Source organism: Lemur catta, chromosome 12, assembly GCF_020740605.2.
Source record: "Lemur catta isolate mLemCat1 chromosome 12, mLemCat1.pri, whole genome shotgun sequence".
In the NCBI taxonomy this organism is placed as follows: domain Eukaryota; kingdom Metazoa; phylum Chordata; class Mammalia; order Primates; family Lemuridae; genus Lemur; species Lemur catta.
The window spans coordinates 14,969,916-14,986,621 of NC_059139.1; the positions used below are offsets into that span (position 1 = coordinate 14,969,916).

General features: G+C 34.1%; 1 pseudogene; it reads left to right on the forward strand.

The window, feature by feature from the left end:
- The first annotated feature begins 12,778 nt into the window (after positions 1-12,778).
- Positions 12,779-13,784, forward strand: LOC123648113 (annotated as a pseudogene).
- The last annotated feature ends 2,922 nt before the right edge of the window (positions 13,785-16,706 follow it).

The window sequence follows — 16,706 nt, forward strand, 5'->3', positions numbered from 1 at the left end:
GAAAAAATAGGAAATATCCAAAAAAATCAGAAAATATCAAAAAGAACTAGTTCTAAAGTTGTTGAAGGAAATACCATCTTTTTTTTTTTTTTTTTTTTGAGACAGAGTCTCACTTTATTGCCCGGGCTAGAGTGAGTGCCGTGGCGTCAGCCTAGCTCACAGCAACCTCAAACTCCTGGGCTTAAGCGATCCTCCTGCCTCAGCCTCCCGAGTAGCTGGGACTACAGGCATGCGCCACCATACCTGGCTAATTTTTATATATATATATATTTTAGTTGGCCAGATAATTTTTCTATTTTTAGTAGAGACGGGGTCTCGCTCTTGCTCAGGCTGGTCTCGAACTCCTGAGCTCAAGCGATCCACCCGCCTCGGCCTCCCAGAGTGCTAGAATTACAGGCGTGAGCCACCGCGCCCGGCCTGGAAATACCATCTTAATAAAAATAAATCACTAAATGATATTGAATAAATAGTTAAGTACCATCTTAATAACAAAAACATCACTGGATTAAGTATAAAAGCAAAATGAAAATGGAAGATGAATGAGTTAATAAACTTGAAGATAGATTAAGCAATCTGAACATGAAAGAGAAATATTAGGGAAAAAAAAAACCCAGAACCTCAGAAATATATGAGACAATATTGTATGATGAGTCTATCATATGGAAAATTAGTCTCAGAAAGAGAGAGAACAGAAATAGGAGATTAATATAAACAGAATAGCTGAAGATCTGTCAAATTAAATGAACTATATAAGTTTACAAGTTTAAGAACTTAACAAAACACAAATGAAGTAAATACAAAGAAAAAAATCCTAGGCGCATCATAGTCAAATAGCTGAAAAACAGAGATAAAGATAAATAATTAAGATCACCCAGGGAAAATATAGAGATGAACAATAATTTAAATGACCATGGATTTCTCATCAGAATTTCCAAAGTGATGAAGGTAATGGAACAACAATTTTAAATGAATGAAAAAAAGTCAACTGAAAAGTCTATGTAAATCAAAGATAACATTCAAACATGAAGAGCAGATAAAGATTTTTTTAATTGATGAAAAATTAGCATAGGGTTAAAAGTGTCATAAGAATATACACATAGATAATTGGAACAAAATTGAAAGTCCAGAAAGAAAACCTTATATTTATGGTAAATTGATTTACAACAAAAGTGCCAGGACAATTTTAAACAAATTTTGTAGGATCAATGGAATATCTATATGAAAAAAATGCAGTTTCTTACCTCACAACATACACAAAAATTAACTCAAATTGATTATAGACCTAATATAACTATTCAAATTATAGAGTTTCTAGAACATTTCATAACTAGAATGCAAAAATCATGGATAATAAAAAGAAAAAAATGATAATGTAAATTTTATCAAAATCAAAACTGGTTCTTCAACAGCTATTAATAACATTAAAATGCAATATAAAAATAAGAGAAATGATTGCACTCTATATATATTTGATAAAGGATTTTTGTTTTAGAATATATAAAGAATTGTTAAAACTCAATAACGAGATAAATGTCAATCCACACAAAGAAAGTACAAAGGATTTGAAAATATATTTCACTATAAAAGACATACAAATGGCAAATAATCACATGGAAAGATATTAGAGGTTGTCATTACAGCAATGTAATTAAAAACATAAATGACACAGCACTACATATCTGTACAAATAGATAAAATTATACATCTAAAATAGTAAATTTGGTGAGCACATTTTGCCAAAATGGATATTAAAAAAATGGATATCTCACGGCTGGTGAGAATGTAAAAGGACATAACTCTTAAGAAAATAGCTGGCAGTGAACATACAACTAGCAAATACCCAGCCATTCCACCCCCAGGCATTCACCCAAAACAAATATAAAAATATATCCATAAAAAAACTTGTGCAAGAATGTTCATAGAAGCTTTATTTGTAATAGCCAAAATTGGAAACAACCCTAACATCCAGAAACAGGTGAATGGATAAACATACAATGGAATATTACTCAGCATTAAAAATACGATACTAATGAATGCAAAAACATGATAAGACATAAAAATCAGTAGGCCAAGTGAGAATTGTTAGATGAAAAAAAATACAAATTCTATGATTTTATTTATATATAATTTTAGAAAAAGTAAACTAAACTCTAATAACAGAAGATAGATTATTGAATGTCTGGAGCTTGGGACAAACAGATGGATACACTGCAAAAAAATATATGGAATATTTCAGGGATGAACAAAGTGGCCTATATACTATTTGTGTTATTTTCACAGCTCATAACTTCATAGGCATCATTCATTTAATGGCACATTTTAAATGTTTTCAGCTTATGTACATAAATTGTTCCTCAATACAAGTTGCCTCAAAGAAGAGATATAGTTAAATTTGAAAATTTAAGGTTCCAATTCTTAAGTACTCATGAACTTAAAAAATAGAGTGCGAAAAAAAATGATGTACCAAGCTTAAGAACTTGGGAACAGAGCAAAATAAGCTTATGGGAAACAAAAGGAAATAATTAATAAATATAAATGTATATTAACAATTAGGATATACAAATACTTGCATTGATAAATAAATTCAATAGCTGATTTGATGAAAGAATCCAATTAAATAGATAACCCACCAGCTAATCTAATCAAACAAGGGAATAATCACATAAACATCCTGAGGAAACTAATTACAGGACAATATTTTGCTCAACTCTGTTCAAATAAATTTGAAAATTGACTTCAGATTCTCAGAAAATATAAATTACGGGAAGAGCATAAAATGTAAACAAACTAATTACCGTGGTAGGATTTGAGAAAGCCGTCAAACAGCTCCTTTCCAAAATAAAACAAGGCTCAGATTTTTCACAAGTGATTCTATCAAACCTTCATGATATAAATATTTTTAGTGTTATTTAAATGTTTCCAAACAGAGAAAGGAAGAAAACCTCCCTCTCTCTTTTCCAGCTTCCCTTTTTAGGATATTCACATAACTTTTCTTTATATATTCTTGGCTCTCTTCAAATGTTTAAAGATTGTAGTAATGGGCCACGTGGATTATAGGTAGCTGCCATAAAGTTACTGTATACATGTATATGTATGTTTCTTTCAGATTGTTTCCCTTATGTGTGTCGGAGAACTGACTGTAACCTCTGTGAAAATGGAGAAAGTAAGTGAATAGGAATGCTTTCTTTTAGGGAGCACAGTCTGGCAACAGACAAGCCAGACTTGGATACCCCACAACTGTAAAACCAAAAAAAGGTCTATTTGGTAGTAGAACAACATAGGATTTTTACTACTGAGTTGAGCTGCTGTCCCATCTTTCTCTTCCACTCTTCTGAGAAGGACTGACTCCACGTTAGTTAGATACCAATTCTTACAATTCCCTTTCTTCATATTTAAATGATCAAGGCAATCCATGTTTCTAACAGTTTGCTTCTAACTTCAGCTCATTCATTATGTAAATTTGAATATAAAATCACCTATAATATAATAAATCAGTTGATTTTATTCTACATAAAGTATTTCAATAATTTCTCTCTCTGATTTTCAGGGTTCATCCTACTTTAAAAAACGCACTTATTTTTGTGTTTCAACCCTTCCTACCTGAAAGCAATTATAATTTGATCCCTGCTGAGAAAAAGGAAATAAGTGATGAACTGTAATGAGCAACAAATAGTAGAATATTTTTCAGGTTTTTAAAAATTATGGCAAAATATACATAAATTATAATTTACCATTTTAATATTTTAAGTGTACAATTATGTGGTATTAAGTACATTAAAACTGTTGTTCAACCATCAGCACCCTTCATCTCCATAACTTGACTAGGTGTTTAAAAACATTAATAAATATAAAACTTCATTGACCTATTATTTAACGTTTTCTAAGGTGTTGGCATCAGGGAGAGAAGAGAAATATTTTGAATGTTTACGAAGTCACTTACAGTTTAAAATGTAATAGCTTTAACAATGAACCATAGCTAGTGCTATCATTATAATGACAAAATAACTGAAAATAGATGCCTTTTTTATTTGCAAATATCATTTTACCTTGTCAAAGTATTGATTACACAGACACTATCATAAGTAACACACATCTTAAACTTTAGGTTTCATATATAAGAATTAATTATAGAAAATGCAATTCAAAAATTTCAAACAAAAAGTATAAAATGACTCATTCTGCAGATGGTTGTTACTTCAAAGAAAATTGCTGCCAAGAAGCACATAAAATTTTAAAATAAAAATCACTATATGTCATTACAAAGTTTTCTGAATCTTTGGTTGTTATTTATGAAATAAGAATTACAAATTGCCAGTTTTTATAGACTTAAATTGGTATATGCATGTATAAAGTGTGTGTGTGTATTTTAGTATATAATAACTTGATAACTTTTAGTGTCTGATGTCACATTCCAGAGTTTAAAAATAAATTCTCTTTACTCTTTTTTCTTTGGCTTTCTTTTACAGTATAAATTTTGTACTTTAAGCTGTAAAATGCAGCATACATATCTGAATTTCACTTTAGAGATATCAATATATTTTATTTTAAAAGTAAACATATTTCTACGTAACTAATTCTTTTCATTTGCCATAATTATAATGTGTAGTCGCTTTCTTATTTTTCAGTAATGTTACATAAATCATAGATATTTTAAATGCTTAGTGTAAATGCCTTCTAGAAAACCTGAAGGGAGATATCAGTGCTTCTAACCAATTAACAATAAATCAGATCACTAACAAAATTTCTGAAAAATGATTGGCTCTCTTTTCTTTACAAATTCCCCATCTATTTCCTCTCAAAAACTAAGTCAAGGCTTAGTCAAATGATTATATTAGGTTATTAAATATGAAATGAAATGTCCAATTTCCTTAAGTACTAAGTTTGACAGTTGATATCTCTGACATTTCATTTTGACACTTCTTGTTTTATTTTTATTGTGAAGGTACATCTTTATTCTTTGAAGTACATGCTTTGGCTTGTGATTATCTTTCAAAGTTTTTTTTAGAGCAATTTTTCTAAAACCATAGATAAGTCAAAAATTCATGTTATTTTTTAATGAGTTCTGTTGTGTAACCAAGGCAGCCCAGACAGCTCGAAATATCAAGGAAGTGTTTGGGAAGGATGTGGCTAATGAACACATAGGACACTGATGATGTGAGTTCTGTTCTGGTGATTTAATCTTGAAAATGAGCCATGTGGGCAACCTGAGACCAAGGTGGATAACGATGAGCTGAAAGCTGTAGTAGAAGTGAATCCACCTCAACCTACATGTGAATTAGCAAGGCTTGATGTTACTATTCCAACAATATTGGATCACTTGAAACAAATGGGCAAGGTAAAGAAGGTAAATAGATGATGGGTACCACATGAATCAAAGGAGCAACAAAAAAGAAATTGTCTGGAAGCTTGCCTTTCTTTGGATCACAACATAAAGGTGAAACATTTCTATATCGTATTGTTACATGTGATGAAAAGTGGATTCTTTTAGACAATCAAAAGCATTTAGCACAATGCTTGGATAAAGATGAAGTGCTGAAACACAGTCCAAAACTGAGTATTCATCAAAAAAAGCTAATGGTGTCTGTTTGGTGGTCCAGCACTGATATTATCCACTACAGCTTCATGAAACCTGGTCAATCCATTACAGTGAACATCTACTGCAACCTGTATCATGAAATGCTGAGGATGCTTGCAATTAAGCAGCTGAGATTGGTCAAGGGAGACAGACCAATCCTCTCACAAGACAATGCTCGACCACATGTCGCATAAACAGTGCTGCTCAAACTAGAGTCTGGACTTGGAAACTCTCTGTCATCTACCGTATTCACCAGACCTTTGACCAACTGACAACCACTTCTTCTAGGCTTTGGACAACTTCTTGCAAGAAAAGATATTTAATTCTTAATAAGCTGTGGAAATATCTTTTGCGATTTCATCACCACTCTCTCTCCAGGCTTCTTCATTGCTACCATAAACAAGCTACCCTTAAGATGACAAAACTGTGTCAACAGTTTAGGTGCATACTTTGATTAATTGTACTGCTTCTTGTTTGAGGTATACTAAATTAAACTTTGATTTGAAATCAAACATTTCTTATTTAGTAATCTAATATTTTTTAAAGTTGAGATTTAAAAGCAACTCTCTCAAATTTAAAGCATTTTTGCATGTATATATATTCACCATCTCTCATTGTCCTCTACATCAGTCAGATTTGGTCAGGGAAAAAAAAAACAACAACATGCTAGGTATTTCAGGCAAGAAAAGATTGAATACAGGTAAACAGTGGCTTATGCAATCATTGGAAGGCCTGGAGGAAGTAATGGTCAGGGAGACCTCTGCTGGCCCTGAAGAAACACAGAAGTCAAAGAGGTGCAGGAAAGCTGCCTTTGAAGAAAGCATCTGCCTGACATTTTAAAATGGACGATTTTGCTGAGGACAAAAGGGAACTGTTATTAAAGCCCCAAGTCTGCTGCCAACAATATCCATGGACCTGTTCACAGCTTTTGCTGGTGAATAATTGCTTATGATTCTCTCCCAACTTCCAAAAATTATATGATTGATTGTCTCTCATTAGAAATATCTAAACTGGAACCCTGTGGGTTAGGGGTTGTGACAAATGTGGGCTTCTTCATTAACATACAGAAATGAATGTAGATAATGTAGAGTTGATAAAGGCTATTCAGCACCCTTTGGGAGAAGAACTAGAAGAGGAATGTTTGTAGAAGTTAAGATATAAAAACTTTTTCTTGAGCCTTCCAGAGCAATAAAATGCAACCATATTTTCCCCAACTTTTCTAAATTGCTCATTTAATTGGCATGTGGGGAACTGTCTAACATAATAGCAGTCAAACCTATTTCCAGTGCAATTAGTTACATTATGAGTTTGGAGAATGACTCTTAATATATGGCAGAGCATATCATAGGTATTAGGGATACAATGACTTTAAGAAGCTCACAGATCTGTGGGAGAGATGAGACAGTAAAACAAATATTATAAAAAAGCCTTTTGAAGGACATGGTAAAAGTGTGTAAAGGCTAAGGATGGCATGCAAGTAGCTATAAGCAATTAATCACCAAATGAGTAAGATTTCAAATATTATTCAAGTAATGAGGCTGATTTGGCCAAATAAATTTAGTTTTTATTACATTTCACTAAATAAAAAACTGTATTTTTTGTAAGTGGAGGATTTGCAAGCTTATGCTCAATTTGTATTCACTGGAAGGAATTTTGAGGATTATAAAATGCGGAAAATTTAAAAAGATTACTTTTATTATCCTTTTAACAGACTCAAATTCTTCACTGGTCTTAACTAGTAAGGTAGATTACATCTTTCTTATTCACACACAGATAAGTTATTGCCAATGTTCCCACAAAGCAGAAACAGTCATTTAAAATCAGGATCAGCTGACATTTACAGAACAACTATAATATAATGCTCTAGAGTGACAGAAAATTTGTTGTGCATATCCATTTAATTCATTTAACATCAAGGACAGTATATGGAGCTTGCCAACTTGTGTGTTGGTGTGTATATGTGAATGCATGTGTGTGTGTGCTTGTGTTTGTTTTACCAACAATCTACCTCATCCTCCCTATTTCTATTATGACTCCTAAGTCTAAAAGGAATTATATTTCTTATTTACTTTCAACAATCTATTGAAGTTGTAGCTATTTCCATTTTGTATTTCAAACATAAGGTGTGTGATCCAAATTGGACCTTCCAGGTAGCTTATTTCACTAGTAAAAAGCATAATTTTCTATAATTCTTAAAATGATGATTCTTAAAATCTTAATCATGATTCTTAAAATTTTGTATTTGTTCAATCTTCATCACAATCTCCAGGCATTTTAGAAGTTAATATCTTAAGGGATTCTTTTATTACCTAAGTATTTGTGAGCCACGAGACCTTAACATCTATCCTTTAGCCTGTCTCAGGTAGTCACTATTATGGTTGTCACCTTAGAGTATGTTTCCTGGAAACAGATTTGAATGGGGAAGCTGTGTGTAGAGTTGTGTTAGGAAGAGCTGAGTAGCACTGTGAGGAAGGAGGGAAGGCATGAATTGAGCATCGCATAGAGCAAGAAGCTCAGCTGTGAGGTCCTCTGGGAAATGTGGAGTTGAGATAGCCTTTTCAAGATATTCCAAATCAAGAGAGTAGCAAAGGGGCCAGCCTTTTATATCCCTGCCTGAGCTAATCATTGGCAGCAGGTTTCCTACATGTGCAGAAAAGAATAATCATAGTGCAGCAGGCCTGACTGCTCTCCTGTGAATGACTGACTTACAAGGTGGGTCCTTGGCCATCATCTGGGGACCTGGATTTCAGGATAGTTGTGCCTACCCTAAGTGATAAGTGTAGTTCACTATGGCTAAAATACTTCTGCAAATAATATGGTTTATGCTGACTGCCTGTTTTTCTTCTTGGAGCCTGGAATTTTGGTTCATCCCAGACAGAGGCATGTGAATAGTCTCCAGTACAAACCGTGGATCCCTAGTTTCTAATGAGCTTCCCTTGTAGACAATATATCATACATGGTGTCACAATTCTTAGTTGGGGAAAGTAAGCACTTCCGGTGTGCCTCCTCTAGGGGAGAAGTCTTGAAAACTTCTCCTGGTTTCCTCTGAACTTTGCCCCATGAGGCTTTTCCTTTTGCTGATTTTGCTTTGTATCATATATTGATACTATAATAAATTGCAACTATGAGTATGACTATGCTGAGTCCTGTGAGTCTTCTTAGCAAATCATCTATCCAGGGAGCAGTACTGAAGCCACACCGCAGAAGAGTTTAAACTTGCACAAGGCAATTTCCTATGGTAGAGGGCAATTCCTGGTGAAGAGGCTTTAATGTTAGCATCCAATATCTCCAGATACGTAAAGCATGAGTTTGTGAATCTCAAAGAGGGGATCCAAATGGAAAATCATTGTATCCAATAATGTGAATACCTGTGCCACTCAGATTGACATGCCACATCTATCAAGTGTGCTCCATCTTGGAAGAGCTTCTTCAAAATTCTGGCTAATTTTGTTTCCTGGAGCACTAACAAGGGACAGGTTACTGGGATGGAACTGCAGCATCTACTGATGTAGCTGAACTCAAGGGTATACCAGGGCTTCATCAACTCTTCTTCTCTCCCTTTCTCTGGGCCTAACTCTGTCACCACATTTGCTTGTTTAGGCAGTTTTCCTGGTGGGGATCATCCAGAACTTAATCCCTGAGGTTCCCAAATCACTTTCTCAAACTATGCCTCCTGAAATAATTCATTCACCTTTAAAACCAAGCATAGGATGACCAAGAGATTCATTGGTGGATCACCTGAGCCCCAAACCTATTTTTCTTCACTCTCATTTATATAATAAATCTTATGATCAGAAAAAAATAATCTCATTAATAAAGCTACTTTTTATTTGTCTGCTGGTCTTTTGGAATGAGGAACCTGAAGTGATAAGGCAGCAGCTATAACCTAAAATTCAATGGAACTCCTGCTGTCTATCCTGGTTGAAGCATTCACCCTTTAAGAACCAAGATCTCTCAGCTTAAAAAGCCCAAAATTAAGTGGTGTAAAGTACAAATAACCCAAATATACTACTGGGAGTTACGGCACAACTCTTATTTCCATCCCCTGGTCCCCAAACCTATATATTGCACCTCTTGCAGATACTGAGCCATATAATGTGTGTTCCATTAGGTTGTAAATCATATTCTGGAGTATGGTACCTGATAACATCAGAATATCCTTTTATGTTCCATATCTCAACCACATCTTTAAAATGCTGTCACTTCATTACATAAGCCTGCCACCTTCTGAGTGGACCAGTATGGTGAAGCAAGTGGATCCTATTTCATGGCCAGTTGCCACTAATGCTTTAATGTGAAGTGGATTTTTCATTCCTTTGTAAGGTTATATGGGATTTTGTGTCTATGGATTGTGGTTATGATGAAAATGGCCCTGTTGGCCACAAAGAAAAATCTATCCTGTAAATATATGTCAGTCTCAGTCAAGGTGAATTGCTGTTCTTTCCAGAGTAGAAGATGGCAAATGTAGTTAACTTGCCATCCAATGACTAGTTGCTTTCCTTGAAATATGATTTCATATTGTGGCATCAGTGACAGAACTATTCCAAAATGTAGACAGAAAATTGAGAAGAAATAGGAGTAAAAATAAATAAATAAACAAACAAACATTTCTTTTAGAATCTAAAAGAAATCTAAAACATTAAATAGAGAACATTAAATAGATATAAAAATAAACACATGATAAAGGTATTGGCAACTATTTGTTGGGTAAAAGAGAAGAGAGAGAATGTGGATTAATGACACTTTTCTGTATGTCAGGAAGACAGATGAAAGCAATAAATTGATAAAGAGTAATCTATATTCAAATTATATTTATCAAATTATAAGTATAAAAATCAATATAATGATAATAATTATATTGATGATACTTCCCCTTTTTAGAGAGACATATATTTTTAAAAATAAAATTTCAGTGTGTACCAGGTGGTATCATGAATTACTCATCTCTGTTGTTTTGAAAATATGTTCTGCACCCACTTTATTGACCTTTTTTAAAGATTCTGCCATATGTTTTTCTCAAGCAGGTTGGTAACTGAGCAAGGAAATAAACTACAAGAAAAATCTGAATTTTTAATTTGAAGTGGTGAATTATAACTTTGGTTGCATAGCCACGTTACAAGGGACAGTATGTTATTCTTTCTTTCATGTAAACTTTAATCTCTTTAGCAGAAAATTTATATCTGCTTCAGAAAATGGCGTTTTAGTATCTATATTTATTGTTCGTAATTTATCAATATATTCATGTTGATGTTAAAACAATAGCTTTTTTAGTTGTGTTTGTTTTGATCTTTGTGAGCTCCCCTAAAATAAATTATGAAAGGCATCTATGAAAACATAGCTTTGTAGATGCCATCCATAATTGTTTTTTCTTTCTACTATGTTTGAGGGAATAATGCCATTTTCTCATACTCAGCTTTTTTGATTGTTCCCTGTTCTGATACTTGACCTTTAATACACATTATACTTTCCCCAATCTACTATCCCCCTCATAAAAATGTAGCAAATTCTATTCAATTACAATGTATATTTCTTTACAAATGTTAAATATATCTTATAGCTGAATATTTGGAAATATGACCTACCATAATCATAAAACCAATTGTATATGTTTAGTATTTTATAATTTAATAAATTTAGATCAGTGCTTCTCAAACCAGGCCAATCCCTCTCCCCCACAACTCACACACATGCCAAGAGACATTTGATAATATCTGGAGACATTTTAAATTGCAGTGACTAAGGTACTTCTGGAATCTAGTGGGTAGATGAAAGGGATGTTATTAAACATATTATTAAATATAATGCACAGCACAACACCCCCCCAATAGTAACAGTGCTTAAATTGAGAAATCTTGTTTTAAATAATCTCATATATTAAAATAAAAATTTAATTAAAATGCCAACTTTAACAGAATTAGTAAATGAACCTAGATAATATTCTTGCCATAGATAAGATAGTTTTTGAAATTTGGGTTTTTTTTAAATGTTTTAAACCTATTGTTTTCACAGTATGTTGGGTTCATTCTATTAATAATATTAAGAAATATCATTTCTGCCCCAAATTACAACATAATTTGTGGATAATATACAGAATGTTTGAAATGTATACCATTATTTCATGAAGCTCAAATTTCTCATTAATTTAGAAATACACCGAAATAAATATTTCATGATATCAATGGACCTTATTTTTTCCTATTCCTACCATTTTAGAATTCAAATTTCCTTTTCTAGTGTATTGTTCCCATTCTTGAAGTAGTATTGAAATATATTATTAATGCTTAGCTACTATGATAAATGCTACATTCAGACTAATTTATATATAGTCAAGTAAACCAAGTATTAAAATTAAAAACACAATAAAATAATAAATCATTCCATTAGGGTAGTAGGCATAATGGAGTGTGCAGAAGTTTGTTATTACCTAGGGCTCATAAGTAAGATAGAATGTTTGTGACATTGTATAACACATTAAAATGGAGATTTTGACTTATTTGTAGTGTCAAGGAAAATTGCCACTGAGTTGTGAAAATTGCTTTCTTTTTAAGTTCCAGTATGCTTACATTTTAGTTTGACGAATTCCTTTTCCTATTTTTAATCAGTTCCTTTCTAGAGTTTTTTCTGAACTGATTCTTTCTTTGTTCTTTTAGAACAAAAGTCATTTTTACAAATCCTATTAATGTATATATATTTATTCTGTTATTATATCACATTCCTCTTAAACATAATTGTGATGTGCTTTCTCTCAGCAGATAATTTTTTTCTTGATAATGGAGAAATATATAAATATCAAACATATTCTCAATTATCTTTATGAAGCAGAAAATTTAAAATAACTAAATCAACTGTCGAAAAGCATAGTGTTTTCCCTAGATAGAGCTAAATGTTGATAAATATCTAGGAATATATTCTACTCAATAAACACTTTTAACAAATTCTTATGAATATTCATATTTTTGTTTGAGGAGTTTTGGCCAAAAATAAAAAATAAAAAATCTTACAAAAATGCCCTGTTCTTTGATCCTGTAATAGTGCCTATATTGCCTAAGGTGTTGTTTTAACCAATGTTGCTATGGAAAGCTATATGAACAGAACTTTTAAAATCAGTGTTGATCAATAATTTCTGACCTTGGCTCTGTGTTTCTCCCATTCAACTAGGAGCTGCATCTTCTTATGCAGTGCCAGCCACATCACTGGGACACTATGGTAAAAGTGAAGGCCACAGAAAATGGATTTGGTTGTATTGGCACCTGGTCACCAGGGCTGCTTTTAACTCCAGTAAAGTAGATACTGTCACCATCAATGAATAACTCCTTCATTGACCTCAACTACGTAGTCTACATGTTCCAGTATGGTTCCACCCATGGCAAGTACCATGGCACAGTCAAGGCTGAGAACAGAAAGATTCCCATTAATGGAAATCCCATCACCATCATCCACAAATGAGATCCCACCAAAATCAAATGTGGCAATATTGGTGCTAATTATGTTGTGGAGTCCACTGGCATGTTAACTATCTTGGAGAAGGTTGAGGCTCACTTAGAGAGGGAAAGCAAAAGCATCCCATCTCTGCCTTCTCTGCTGATGCCCCCCATTTGTGATGGGCATGAGCTATGAGAAGTATGAAAATAACCTCACTATTGTCAGCAATGCCTTCTACACCAGCAACTGCTTAGGCCCTTTGGCCAAGGTTATCCATGACTACTTTGGCATCATGGAGGGACTCATGATGATAGTCCATGCCATCACTGCCATACAGAAGACTGTGGATGGCCCTTCTTGGAAACTATGGCATGATCACCACTAGGTTCTCCAGAACATCATCCTGGTATCTACTAGAATTTCTAAGGCTATGGCAAGGTCATCCCTAAGCTGAATGGAAAGCAGACTAGCATGGCCTTCTATGTCCCCACTACCAATGTGTCAGTTGTGGACCTGACCTGCAGTCTAGAGAAACCTTCCAAATATGATGACATCAAGAAGGTAGTGAAGTAGGCATGGGAGGGCCCCCTCAAGGGCATGCTGGGCTACACTGATCACCAGGTTGTCTCCTGCGACTTTAACAGTTACACCAACTCTTCCACCTTCAATGCTGGGGTAGAATTGTCATCAGCAACCACTTTGTCAAGCTTTTTCATGGTATGATAACGAATTTGACTACAGCAACAAGATGGTGGACCTTATGGTCCACATGGCCTCCAAGGAGTAAGAACCCCCACCACCATGAGTGCCAGTGACAGAACAAGAGGAAAAAAGAGGCCCTCATCTACTCGGGACTCCCTGCCCTACTGTGTTCCCCATCATACTGAGATTCTTCCCTCCTTGAAACAGTTTCCATGCCAGAACCCCCAAAGAATGGGAGGGGCCTAGGGAGTCCCACCTTGTCATGTATAAACAGAGTCACCTGTATCCAGCCCTCTTCCCCAAAACAATCTCTGATATCAAATATAAGTATGAATTCATACAAATAGTTCCTTGAATGAGTCAGAATCAGAAGTCTTAAATTTTAGTCAAGAAAGAGACTGAAAAAAAATGAGTGATTGCATTATATTGTCATTTTTTTTTTTTTTAAAGCTGCTGGGTTGGGACTTCAATTATTTGCACCCAAAAAGGACCCTAACTATTAGACCAAATTTTAAATCTCAGAAATGTGACAAAATTGCAGTCAACTGTACATGGAACACATGCAAGAGAAAATCAGCTTAGTGAATGAGTGGTTAAAGCATAGGTCAGTGCTTATTAAAGGAAGAATGATGTGGGCCTGCAGGGAGAAGCCATGGCTCATTTTATGTCGCTATCTTTTTATCATTTTTTCTCTTTCCCTACTGTTTGGATAGATGAAAATCAACAGAAAGGATAATATATTGTAATTAAGACTGAGTAAGGTTGAGGTTAGGAAGATCTTCTATGTGAAGAGAAATGAAGTTTGATTCTTTTTGGCTCTGAGGACACTTGTATTTCTATGAGTTAACAGAGATAAGCAATACCAAGCTTCTTATATTATAGTTCCCTATTCTAGGAAGGCCTGGATATACAGTCAAAACATGGTTTTTGGGAAAAAAAGTATTGTACCTACTTATTAATAACCTGTTTTTCCTGAATGGAAAATACTACAGAATGTTAGGGATTGGATATGGGACTAGGTAAGAAAGGAGAGAGATGTGTTAAGTGATAGTGCTTTTGTTATACTACATCTAGTTTAGGTTAAGGGAATTCTTAACCTAGTTGACCAATTTATGAAGGCCCAGAGGAGCCACATTGCTTTGCCTGGAATTAAGTCACTATTAGTTGTGTACTCCATTATTTGTTGGGCCTACGTTTCCCTCAGGAACTTTTGAGGTAATTAGGAATTAGTTAAGAACCCAATTCAAAATACTTAGCATCATTTTACATTACCACCATTTATTTTACAATTTCTTCCTTTTCCCATGGCTACCACACAAATAGTTAAAGAATGGTTATGGTGAATCTTTATCAAGTACATATATGTGAAAGAATATCAAATATGTACATTTGATAGAGTATCTAATGCAAAGTGATTTACAAATCAATTCTGACTCTATCACGGGACAAGTACATGACAACTGCTGTGTCTTAAAAGACACATAACTTTCTGCTACAAGGAACATGGCCTTGCTTATGGCTTTTGTTATGATTCTACCAATAGGACTTGCCATTAACTCCACAGTGCATCATTTGATACCAGTCATAATTTCAACACCTTAAATACTACTGGGTGTGCTACTTGCACCATAGCCTGGATCTACTGCAGAGCCCTTTCTTGCTCTAGACCTCCTCAAAGCAAGTAGCCTTCCATGTCACCTGGTATATAGCCCAGGAAAAACATAATAAACTATGGATTTAATTATAATAAATGCACAGTTATGTAGATTCACAGTTGGTTGAAAGACCAAATCTAAAACTGCTAATAAATAGATTGATGTCAATCTGCAGGAAGTTGTTTAAACACCTGTTAACAGAGCCTTTCCTACTCCACATTTACATGAGTTCCTGAAATAGAGATGGCATGATGAGTGGTTTTGAAGGCACAACTAATTCAGGATATACTAGTAAGCATATTCTATGTCAGAATCAGGACATGAAAGAGTATTGATGAGTTAGATAGTCCAAAGCAAATTAAGTTAAATGTAACAGAATAGATGTAAAGTACTATATCATGCTTAGTTCTAAAGAAACAATTGAAGAAATGTGGAATGAAGAAAGTAAGTCTTTACACCAGCATATGTGAAAAAAAAAAAAAAAACTATGAGTTCTAGGTGACTGCAGCTTTTATATGATTTTGTTGCATGATGTGAAAAATGCAAATTTGGTCTTAGACACTAGTAACATAAGTACAGAAAAATACAGAGTGGAGAATCTGATGATCCCATTGTAACTTCTGACTCAGAGTGCTGCATTTAGGGTAAAAAGAAATCCAATTTGCATGCTAGATCTATAAAGCAATGTCATCCAAAATAGGATACGTTCAGATGAAAATGGACAGCTTCAGAGAATGCCTTACTATGAAAAATAAACAAATATATGAATAAATGAAATTTAAAAAGAGATATTTTACAAATATTAAAAATGCCTTGCTTTAGAATGACATATTTAGGACATATGTCACACAACTCCAGAGGAAAGAAATAGTGCAAAAAAAAAAAAAAGAAAGAAAGAAAACATGGACAGACTTTCCATATAAATACAGAAATTTTAACATATTCAGTATCATCGTGGAATGGGCTTTGGGTTAGTTGGGTCTTTGGGAAAGCAGACACCAAGTGGTAATTAGAATGTAGAAGACGTAATACAGGAAATGCCTGTGAAAGATAATGAAGAGTGAAAACTAGGAGTAGGTCAGAAGAGCCATCAACCCATGATGCAGATCTGCTACCTGTGATAAAAGAGGGATATTGAAGGAAAATTGGGAAGAAAAAGCCTTCCATTTCAGTGTAGGTCTTATTAAATCCCAGTCAAGCTGATGGATATCCCAGAGGAGTCTTTCAAAAGAGCCATTAGAAGAGTCACATTTGGGAAAACATGGTGGTGCTGTAGGACCCCTGCCTTGTTCAGCCCTCCAGGGTGTGGCTTCAAAATAAACACTGGCAGACTCTAGAATGTGACAATTGGA